The sequence below is a fragment of the Glycine soja genome, chromosome 9 (genome assembly GCF_004193775.1).
Source record: "Glycine soja cultivar W05 chromosome 9, ASM419377v2, whole genome shotgun sequence".
In the NCBI taxonomy this organism is placed as follows: domain Eukaryota; kingdom Viridiplantae; phylum Streptophyta; class Magnoliopsida; order Fabales; family Fabaceae; genus Glycine; species Glycine soja.
The window spans coordinates 12,268,988-12,281,428 of NC_041010.1; positions in this window are offsets into that span (position 1 = coordinate 12,268,988).

The window sequence follows — 12,441 nt, forward strand, 5'->3', positions numbered from 1 at the left end:
TAACTGCTGGTAATCGATTACCAAAATTGTGTAATCGATTACACAGTCTAAAATTTCGAATTCAAATTTTTATAGCTGTTATAAAATGTATTTGGCCACTGGTAATCGATTACATCCTCTGGTAATCGATTACCAGAGAGTAAAACCTTTGAAAAACACTTTTTATTTTAAATCACTTGGCCAAACCTTTGCTAATTCAATTAGGAATTCCCTTCCTAATATTCTAGTGATCATCTTGATGTTGTGCCTTGTAATCTTGAAGTATTGTCTTGAATTTTAATCTTGAAAAGCCCCTTTGCATTAATTGCAACACATAATCATGATCATCATCAAAACATCAAAGCCAATTGCATCTACAGAACTAACAATAAAGTAAGTCTTGAATTCTCCCATTTCTTAAAAGCTTCTTCCTCGAACTCAGAAAAATAACACTTTTAATAAAATAATAATTCTAGTGAATAAAACAAGTTGTAAAAGAGTTCACAAATAGTGTTGTTCTCAACCAGCACGGTAACCGGAAAATCCAATCATGGTATCCACAAAATTGAGTTAAATGCATACATACATACATACACACACATGCACACTTATAAAACAACTACAAATTTATTCACACAACAAAAGAACATTCCAGTAAATAAACACTGACACTTCATTGCATTCAATTCTTGAACAAACAATTATCACAAACCTAACTTAGTCATTCCCAAAATTACTTGATTCAACTCTTAGGTTCCCAGAACAGGTGTGGATCTCAGATTCTTCAAAAGATCTATGCAATGGTGTCCCACTGCCTTCCCCATCATAGATAAAGGTATCAAGAATCTCTTCCCCATCCTAAATGGTGTTGGATCAAGTGGCCTCGAAATAATTAAGAAGGGGGGTTGAATTAATTATTAACAAACCTTTACTAATTAAAAATCTACCCTTCTTAGGCTTTTACTAAAATGTTAAGAAAGTAAAGAACAAAAATAGAAACTTAACCAAAAGTAAAAGCGATAATTAAAGTGCACAACGAAAATTAAAGAGTGTAGGGAAGAAGAAGACAAACACAAGAGTTTTATACTGGTTCGGCAACAACCCGTGCCTACATCCAGTCCCCAAGCGACCTGTGGTTCTTGAGATTTCTTTTCAACCTTGTAAAATCCTTTACAAGCAAAGATCCACAAGGGATGCACCCTACCTTGTTCTCTTTGAACAACCTAGTGGATGTACCCTCCACTAGAACTGATCCACAAGAGATGTACTCTCTCTTGTTCTCAGTTACAACAACCCAAGTAGATGTACCCTCTACTTGTACCACAAAGGATGTACCCTCCAATGTGTTAAGACAAAGTTCTCAGGCGATTAGTCCTTTGAAACTTTGTGAATGGGGAAACAAAAGAATTCTCAGGCGGTTAGTCCTTTGAAATATTTTGTTTATGGGAAAGGGAAGAATCAAAAGAGTTCTCAGACTGTGTCGTTTTGAATTCTTTGACAAGGGAGAAGGGAGACACAAAAGAATTCAGGCGGTTAGTCCTTCGTTCTTTTGGAAAAGGGAGAAGAGAGACACAAAAATAATTCAGGCGGTTAGTCCTTGGCGAATTCTTTTTGGCAAAGGGAGAAGGGAATGAAAAACATTAATAGCACACTTTTGTTTTCAAGGTTTAGAAAACCAGAAAACTTTAGAAAGCTTTTGGCAAAGGAAGAAGAAGAAGAAATTCAAGAAGATGATCAAAGAGATTCAAAGGTTGTAAAGGATTGTAATAATTGTTCTTTTAAAATGCAAGTTAAGGTCTTGCTTTTATAGACTCTTCATGTCTGGTCAAGAAAATCATTAGAAGAGTTATAACCTTTAGGAAAACTTGAAAACCATTGGAAGAGTAACATCTTTTGATTTTTATTCAAAACTTATCATTGGTAATCGATTACCAAATCATTGTAATCGATTACACAAAGCATTTTGTGAAAGGATGTGACTCTTCACAATTGAATTTGAATTTCAACGTTCAAACACACTGGTAATCGATTACCAAAATCTTGTAATCGATTACACCATTTTGAAATTAATTGGAACGTTGTAAATTCAGTTTGAAAGCTTTTGAAAACAAACTTTGCTACTGGTAATCGATTATCAGAGAGTAAAAACTCTTTGGTAAAAGCTTTTGTGAAAACTTCATGTGCTACTCAATGTTTTGAAAAACTTTTTAGTACTTATCTTGATTGAGTCTTCTCTCGATTCTTGAATCTTGAGTCTTGAATCTTGAAACTTGATTCTTGAAATCAAATTTCTCTTGATTCTTGAATTGTTCTTGACTCAATCTTGAAATCATTCTCTTGGGAATTGTTCTTGACTCAATCTTGAAATCATTCTCTTGGGCTTTTTGTCATCATCTTTGTTATCATCAAAACAACTTGAATCAATCTTGATTCATCATCATCATGAAGCTTACTTCTAAAATCTCCCCTTTTTTGATGATGACAACCCTGAAATCAAGAAACACATACACACATTTTTTCCTAGTCGATCACTCACTTAATTTTCCATATTCTCCCCCTTTGTTTTTGAGTTTAAGCTTCACTTGAAATTAAGTTAATTACTTATGTGAGTTCTTGATTTAATTCCTATTTCTCTCCCCCTTTGGCATCAACAAAAAGCCAAAGTGCGTAACAAGTAAAAAACATACATACATTACTAATCATTCACAAGACATTCATTAAAGAGTATAAACCAATCATGAAGCAAGAAACATGAATAGATCAAATATATAAAAACCACATAGTCATATAACATAATTCATAATTGTTCAATCATACCATGCAAATAAAAGAAATACTAAATTGTTCAAATGTCATAATAATATAGCCAAATACACGGCTAGAAATCAAAGTACTAATAATATTAAAAATAATATAAAACTAAGATGATGGTGGCGGTGGTGGTGGTAGATCAAAGTTTGTACGAATGTAAGAAACATCTTCTTCGACCTTGGTGATCCTTGACTCCATCTCATTGAATCGCATGTCCACTTGTAACTCCAAAGTATCAAACCTTTCACCAACAAAGGTTTGAAGACCATCGAACCTGTCCAAAATCTTTTGAAGAAGAGAGGAATCTTCTCCACCATGTAAATGTCCTTCTTCACCAATGGGTTGAGCACCTTTTTTCACCCAAGAGCCATCATGCTCTTTACGGTAACCAAAGGATGCAATCACAGCAGCGCCTATTAGAAAGGATCTCTTGATTGGAACATAAGGTTCAGAATCAAGAGGAATGTTGAAGTGTTGAAGGAAGAGAGTGACTAGGTGTGGATATGGCAATGAAGCATTTAATCGCAATGCCTTATGCATGCGATATCGGACTAAGTGTGCCCAATCAATTTGTCGGCCTTTATGAAAAGCCCACATAACAATATGATCTTCTTCAGAAACTTGTGCAAGGTTTGAAGATCTTGGAAGCAAGATACGCACAATGAGATAATGAAGGATGCGGATCTCAAAAGCCAATGAACCGGCAAGAAGCCTTCCGGTCATATCCGCTTGGTTGGTGCAAACCAACTGGCGGGCATCATGCACAGAGAAATCATATTTCCAATCATCAATCAGTGTACCTTCAAATGGTACACCTTCAGTGGATAATTGGGTCAAGTCATAGAATAGGGATTGGTCAATGACCATTTTAATCCCATAAACTTTAGAAATTAAAATGCCTTCTTGGATTTCTAGGTTTGAATAGAAGGCTTTAACTAAATAAGAGTAAACATGCAATTTTAAAGACACGAAAGGAATAAGATTGGAGTTTTCAAATGCCTGAATGCATTCAAAACTCTCATTTGAAAAGAAATCCATATCAATGAATTTTGGATCAATAATGGAACGAGAAGAGAAAAGATTTGTGTACCGTATCTGTTGTTCTTCGGATGAGAACAATGAGGAAGAGGAAATGGAGGAAGGAATCTGAGTTTCTTGAGTCTCGGAATGTCGTTGGCTTCGACTCGAAGAACCCTTTCGCTTCTTTGATGGTTCCACCATTTGAAGAGGCTATTTGAAGTTTCAATTGGTTCAAATGAAAGAGAATGAAAAAAAGATGAAGTTTGGGCTTTGTGGGAAGTGATTTGGGCAAGAAATGAGTGAGATATGGCAGAAGGGAGAATTGGGAACGAGGGTTTTCGAAAAAGAGAGAAGATGCAGATTTCCGATTTTGAATTTTGAATATATAGGGCCAGGGACGTGTTGTAATCGATTACAAAATTTGGTAATCGATTACACCTTACTTTAACTGCCTGTAATCAATTACACTAATATGGTAATCGATTACCAGAGAGCATTTTAACCAAAAATAAAAGCTGACTGACTTTTAAGGAAAAAAGGATTTGAATGAATATCATAATACTTTCTTAAAGAAAATATATATTAAAAATACTTTATGAATGAATCTTAATCAAGTAATTCACATATCATATTCAAAATCATGCATAATCATTTAAAGGAAACATATATATATATATATATATATATATATATATATATATATATATATATATATATATATATATATATATATATTCAATTATATCACAATAATCAACTCAAGTATTGAAGAATAAAGATCATAAATATTATCAAAATATTTAAAGGAGACTTCATGCTTTGAGAAAGAAAATTAACTCAATCAAGAACATATAAACACATACTCACAATTTCAATCAATCAAGAAAAACAAATAAAAATTTTGTTAGTCATCATAATAAAATTAATTGAAAGGAAAATTTCAACCAAAATAAACTTTCAAAAGAGAAAGGTTTTGAGGTTACCTTTTTCATGATTAAAGGTATCTAGATCTTCAAAGATGAAATTCATACTTTTTGCTTTTTGCTTAATCTTCTTGAGAAATGTTCTCATCACTCTCATAATCCTTGGTTAGAAGGTTGATCTCCTTTTCTGAACCATCGGATGAGTCATTGTCATCCCATGCAATGTAGGCCTTCTTGGTTCTTCTTTCATCATACCTTTTCTTATCACTTTTCTCAGGCCATTCCTCATTTGAAGGACAATTAGCTTTGATGTGACCAAGTTGGTTGCATTTGAGCATCTAAGAACTTGAGAGTCTTCTTGTAATCTTCTTCCATTGTTAAAGTTTTGACGCCTCTCGATTCTTCTTTTCTTGACAAATTTTTGAAACTTCTTCACAAAGAGTGAGAAGTCTTCTTCATCATCTGAATCTTCTTCTTCATTTTCTTCTTGCATTGATGATGAGGCTTTAAGTGCTATACTTCTTTTCTTTTTGTTAGTTTCTTCATTTTGATTAAGACGTTGGAGTTCTATTTCATGTTCCTGCAATTTTCCAAATAAAGTAGCAAGAGACATAGAAGAGAGATCTTTACTTTTAGAAATAGCAGTTACCTTGGGCTGCCATTCCCTACTTAAGCATCTTAAAACTTTATTAATTAAATCTTCATTAGGGAAGATTTTTCCTAAAGAGGCAAGATGGTTAACTATATGTGTAAATCTTTTCTGCATGCTATGAATGTTTTCATTAAGGTTCATCCTAAACAATTCATATTCATGTGTAAGGGTATTGACTCTAGATCTTTTTACATCAGTGGTGTCTTCATGTGTAAGTTGGAGAGTATCCCACATCTCCTTGGCATTTGTGCAGTTTCACACTCTAAAATACTCATCTATTCCTAGGGTTGAAGTAATAATGTTTTTGGCTTTAAGATCATACTGGATTCTTCTTTTATCTTCTTCTGTCCACTTATCTCTAGGTTTTTGTGTTGTGGTACTTGTGCTTACATCTAGTATAGTGGGTATGTAAGGTCCTATTTCTATTGCTTCCCAAATGTTTAAATCTATGGCTTCAATGAAAATCTGCATACGGGTTTTCCAATAGTGGTAACCCTCACCATTGAAGATAGGTGGCCAATGGGTGGAATTTCCTTCAGGAAACAAAGAATTTGAAGAGGCCATGAATCTTGAAGTGGTTAAACTTTCTACAAGATATCTGCTCTGATACCACTTGTTGGATCAAGTGGCCTCGAAATAATTAAGAAGGGGGGTTGAATTAATTATTAACAAACCTTTACTAATTAAAAATCTGCCCTTCTAAGGCTTTTACTAAAATGTTAAGAAAGTAAAGAACAGAAATAGAAACTTAACCAAAAGTAAAAGCGATAATTAAAGTGCACAGCGGAAATTAAAGAGTGTAGGGAAGAAGAAGACAAACACAAGAGTTTTATACTGGTTCGACAACAACTCGTGCCTACATCCAGTCCCCAAGCAACCTGTGGTCCTTGAGATTTCTTTTCAATCTTGTAAAATCCTTTACAAGCAAAGATCTACAAGGGATGTACCCTACCTTGTTCTCTTTGAACAACCTAGTGGATGTACCCTTCACTAGAACTGATCCACAAGAGATGTACCATCTCTTGTTCTCAGTTACAACAACCCAAGTTGATGTACCATCTACTTGTACCACAAAGGATGTACCCTCCAATGTGTTAAGACAAAGTTCTCAGGCGGTTAGTCCTTTGAAACTTTATGAATGAGGAAACAAAAGAATTCTCAGGCGGTTAGTCCTTTGAAATCTTTTGTTTATGGGAAAGGGAAGAATCAAAAGAGTTCTCAGACTGTGTCGTTTTGAATTCTTTGACAAGGGAGACACAAAAGAATTCAGGCGGTTAGTCCTTCGTTCTTTTTGAAAAGGGAGAAGAGAGACACAAAAAGAATTCAGGCGGTTAGTCCTTGGCGAATTCTTTTTGGCAAAGGGAGAAGGGAATGAAAAAGATGAATAGCACACTTTTGTTTTCAAGGTTTAGAAAACCAGAAAACTTTAGAAAGCTTTTGGCAAAGGAAGAAGAAGAAGAAATTCAAGAAGATGATCAAAGAGATTCAAAAGTTGTAAAGGATTGTAATAATTTTTCTTTTAAAATGCAAGTTAAGGTCTTGCTTTTATAGACTCTTCATGTCTGGTCAAGAAAACCATTAGAAGAGTTATAACCTTTAGGAAAACTTGAAAACCATTGGAAGAGTTACATCTTTTGATTTTTATTCAAAACTTATCACTGGTAATCGATTACCAAATCATTGTAATCGATTACACAAAGCATTTTTGTGAAAGGATGTGACTCTTCATAATTGAATTTGAATTTCAACGTTCAAACACACTGGTAATCGATTACCAAAATCTTGTAATCGATTACACCATTTTGAAATTAATTGGAACGTTGTAAATTCAGTTTGAAAGCTTTTGAAAACAAACTTTGCTACTGGTAATCGATTACCAGAGAGTAAAAACTCTTTGGTAAAAGCTTTTGTGAAAACTTCATGTGCTACTCAATGTTTTGAAAAAACTTTTTAGTACTTATCTTGATTGAGTCTTCTCTCGATTCTTGAATCTTGAGTCTTGAATCTTGAAACTTGATTCTTGAAATCAAATTTCTCTTGATTCTTGAATTGTTCTTGACTCAATCTTGAAATCATTCTCTTGGGAATTGTTCTTGACTCCATCTTGAAATCATTCTCTTGGGCTTTTTGTCATCATCTTTGTTATCATCAAAACAACTTGAATCAATCTTGATTCATCATCATCATGAAGCTTACTTCTACAAATGGAGATATTTATAATAATTTCATCTCCATCTCAGATGGAGGTATCTATCATATAATTCAAAATTATCAATTTATGATATGAACAATACAACATTGACAATTACACTTAAATAGACACACAAATATCCATATATCAATGTAATCATTCACGTGCAAAGCTACAAAAGCACACTCATAACTAATTCTCATATTTGTACATGCAATTAATATATGTATTTCTCGTCTCAATTATGTAGATTACCATTCAAATATCAACTTCCTAAAGGTGCAAGATTAAAGAAATATTAATAACTTAATCATTAAAATATAAGACATGGGAAAGAAATATCGCAAGGTAATTTCAATTTGAATTAATGTTCACGTGTATAATTACTTGTACTCGAATTTTCCCTCATTATTATTATGCACTTTAATTTATAATTATATTAAAACATTAGACCAAATGCAACCGGATTTATATCCTTATATGAACAATACATGATTTTAAGGTGAAAGCTATAATACATGTGAGTTTCCAATTAGGGCCCCTTTAGAAATTTAAAAGAATTATACCAAGGAAGTTTTGAAGAAGGTTGTTTTACTCATCTCTTGAAGCACATAGTAATTCATGCATTCTTCGCTTATTATTTCTCTTCTTCATTTAGTGGGTCAACAAGATTCTCTTTGTTTCTTCTTTCTTCTCAATCGTATATGATCTACTAATTTTTTATTTGTTGAGAGAGATCATCTATAAAATTCTAGAAGAAGAGAATTATCTACCCTTATATGATACAAGAGTATATGATTTAAGATTTAGTCACATGAGATATATTCTCAATAGATTTAGCTTATCAAATCTTTTTTTTTTAATCTTTTTTATACTCTATTATCTAGATTTATCTAATTATTAACATCATCTAATATTTTTTTCAAGATATATTAAGATAAAACATGATAAGATTTAAATTATTCTAAATTGTCACAAATTCGAATATCTTATCCAAACCAGCTATACAATGCTATATTATTACTATAATAATATATTTACAATAGTAATAATCTTTTAATCTTATTAATTAGGATATGGAATTGTCACACCTTCTTTTATAATTATGAAATAATTTTAACAATCTTATATCAACCACCTAATCTTTTTATTGATAAAATAATTATTTAACTCGATCAATTTTAGATAAAATAATTTAAACAAACACCATTTTTATTCAATTATTTTAGTGATATTTAATATATCATTATACAAGCATTCCACACACACACACATATTGTCATAATTAACTTAATTAAATTCTTATACTATTAAATTTTAAACCAAAACTAATAACAATTATTATATTAAAATTTTAGGATGTTACACTAAATTGCATGGAACTCCTCGTGATTGTAGCTGAGCACAAGTTGCCAGGCAATTTGTGCAGTTCCTCCAAAGAAAAACTTTGACCTTTGGACAAACACTAAGTTTCCATTCCAATCTCCTAGTACACAAATCAGATTGTGTATATTCCTTCTTTATTCCAATTCCAAACTTGCGTGTCCTCATTTTCCATATGCAAAATTGGGATACTCATGATAGTAGCTACATATATCTCATTGAACATAGACATAATCATCTCCTAGTTCCAGTACTTACCACTTTGGTCGATGAGGGCATTCACTTTCCTATCCTTGTATGCCACATTAGCTGTTGTTGTGAGAAAAACATTATTATCACAGAGCCAAGGATCATCCTAGACATTAACGTTGAAGCCATTCCCTATCTGCCATCTACAACCTTGACGAACCACTACTTAAGATGCACAAATATTATGCCCAGTATAGCTAGGGTTTAAACCAACCTTAGCATCTAAGTCCCCTTTGGGAAAATATTTGGCTTTGAGAATACCGTAAATAATAGCAATGTTGTAAAAATTGACCCAACCATTGATTTGGTCAAGGTACTAGGTCAATGGGTCAATGGTCAAATCGGTGGGTCACTAATTGAACTAGTTGACTCAATATATATTGATTTTTAAGCAAACTACACAAACCTCCCTTGAGGTTTAAAAAAATTACACATGCTTACCTTTTTTTAAAACCAACACAATCATCTCTCAAGGTTTAAGAAAATTATACACTTCTACTTCCATTTTTAAAATATATCTTGATTTAATGTTATTATTACTGATATGGAGTTGGTTCAGGTGATTTTGTGCATTGGATCATTGATGCTTGGTTGGGGGTAATTCCATTTGGTTTCTAAAACCTATAATTGTTCATTTGGCTTATAGGTTTGGTGGAATGGGTTTGGTTCAACGGTTTCATTGCTCATGGTGGTGTTCATTTGGCTAATAGGTTAAAAAGGATGTTTTGGTGGTCTAACATGAAGAGAGATGTAACAAACTATGTGGCAACTTGTTCGACTTGTCAAAAAGCTAAGGTGGAGCATCATAGTCTTGGTGGTTTGTTGTAAACCATGGAGATCCATGAGTGGGAGTGGGAAAGTATCATTATGGACTTTGTCACACACTTGCCTAGATCAACTAGGGGTTGTGATGCTCTATGAGTGATTGTTGACAGCTTAACAAAGTGTGCTCACTTCTTACCTATTAACATGAGTTACTGATTAGATAAGATGACTTAGTTGTACATCAAAGAGATAGTACAGTTGCATGGAGTGCATTCTTGCATTATTTTTTTATATCAAAATCCAAAGTTTACCTCAAGGTTTTGGTGGAATTTGCAAGAGGCTTTGGGAATTAAGTTAAGGCTTAGTTCAGCTTATCACCCATAGACAAATGGACAATTAGAGAGGACAATCCATTCATTAGAGGATTTGTTGAAAGCTTGTGTATTTGATCATCTTGGGAATTGGGATGATGTTCTACCTTTTGTAGAACTCACCTACAGCAATAGTTATCATGCTAGCATTGGTATGGCGTTGTTTGAAGCTTTGTATGGTAAAAGGTGTAGGACACTTCTTTGTTGGTATCCAAATGGTGTGAACATAACTGTGGGACCAGAGTTCTTACAATAGACTACATAGAAGTTCAAGTTAATTCAAGAAAGAATGAAGGCATCACAGAGTAGGTACAAGTCTTATATGGATAAGCAACAAAGATGACTAGAGTTTGAAATGGGTGAGCATGTGTTCTTGAAGGTTATGCCTACCATGAGTGTAGGAAGGGCGATTAAGTCTAAGAAGCTTACCCCTAAGTTCCTTGGACCTTATCAAATTCTTAGGTGTGTAGGTCATGTGGCTTATGAGATGGATTTGCCACCTTTCTTAGCCAACCTACACAATGTGTTTTATGTTTTACAATTGAGGAAATATAATTTGGACCCTACGCATGTCTTTGAATTGGACACGATGCAAGTGCATGAGGATTTGACCTATGAGAGTTTACCCACAAGGATAGAGGATTAAAGAATCCAACAACTTAAAGGCAAGATCATCTGTTTGGTCAAGGTGGTGTGAAGCAACACTACAAGAGATATGAGGTGGGAGCTTAAAGACAAGATGCATGAGCAATATCTAAGTCTATTCCCTAGTAAGTGAATTTTCTTGTTGGGGAATATTGTAACATTATGCTTTTCCTAATTGTTTTACAAGTGATTTAATTGCATTACAAGAGGAACTAAATTTAATTGAAGTATTTATAATTAAGTAATTAATTATGAGGTGATGGTGTGTAGTGCTTGTATATATGATTATTACATGTGCAAAAAAGCTTGTTTTAGGTGTGAATAACAAGTTCTAGAGTGTTTGGGCTGAGATGGATGGGTCTTAAGTGATAGGAATAGGGGTGAGTTTAGGAAGTCATGGAGTGTGAACAAAGAGAAGGAGAGAAGTCATAGACTTAGTTTTTTTAGTCTTAAGCATAGTTGTTTGTCAAGTTGCCTTTGATGCATTTTAATTGAAATTCAATCTTAAATGTTTCTTGAGGTGTATGTGAACCTTAAATGGAATGAATGGAGCTTATATATCTTGTTATTCTCATGTAATTCACATTCATATGTTGAGATTGGTGTTTGACTTATGAGAACTTGTGTAAAAAGTCTCATGATGTTTAGATAAACTATGTGAGAGTTCATGATTGGTGAGAATGACAAGAATGGTGAATTGATGATGAAATGAACAAGATGTGAATGATGAATTGATGATATGTTGAATGAGATAGACATGATCAGTTGATGATAGATTGAATTATCAAGAATGGATTAAATTGTTGATGGAATGAATTATATTGATGATGATGGATGAATGTAATGATGATATGATATAATGTATCATAACATACATGCATTAATGAATGTCATTGCATGTGAGTAGGCATGCAAGCTGAGGGTTCTTGGTGGGCCCTCAACCTAGTGCTGGAGGTTGGTGGTGATGGTTAACATGAATGAGCCTAAAGAATGAATGAGTGGGAAAATCTCTAGATAGGTTAAGATCTTTGCAAGCATTACCGAGGTAAGCTACTACCCATGCTCATCCATTTTTGATAAAAATCACACTTCATTAGTAAGGTTTATTCGAGTTTCCCTGAATGCTCAAGGTGTGACAATGTTAAGGGATGTACTTAGGTTAATCACTCAAAGTGAAATCTTTTGGGAGTAGAGAGTTAGCATAGCATAACATGATAGTCAGACATGTTGATTGATAAATTTTGAATTGAGAACAACATGTTACTTTATGTGTTGTCTAAGTACATGGTCATTGGACAAAGTGAAGGATTTCTATATCTCTTTTCAGATGGTGAACTTATACTATTTTCAATTTTACGTGTTTATTTTAAAATGAGCTTACCCTTGCATTTTCTGTTGAACTATGATGATCATATCTTTGATACCAGAGCATATTTTGATGTAGCTTCTAAA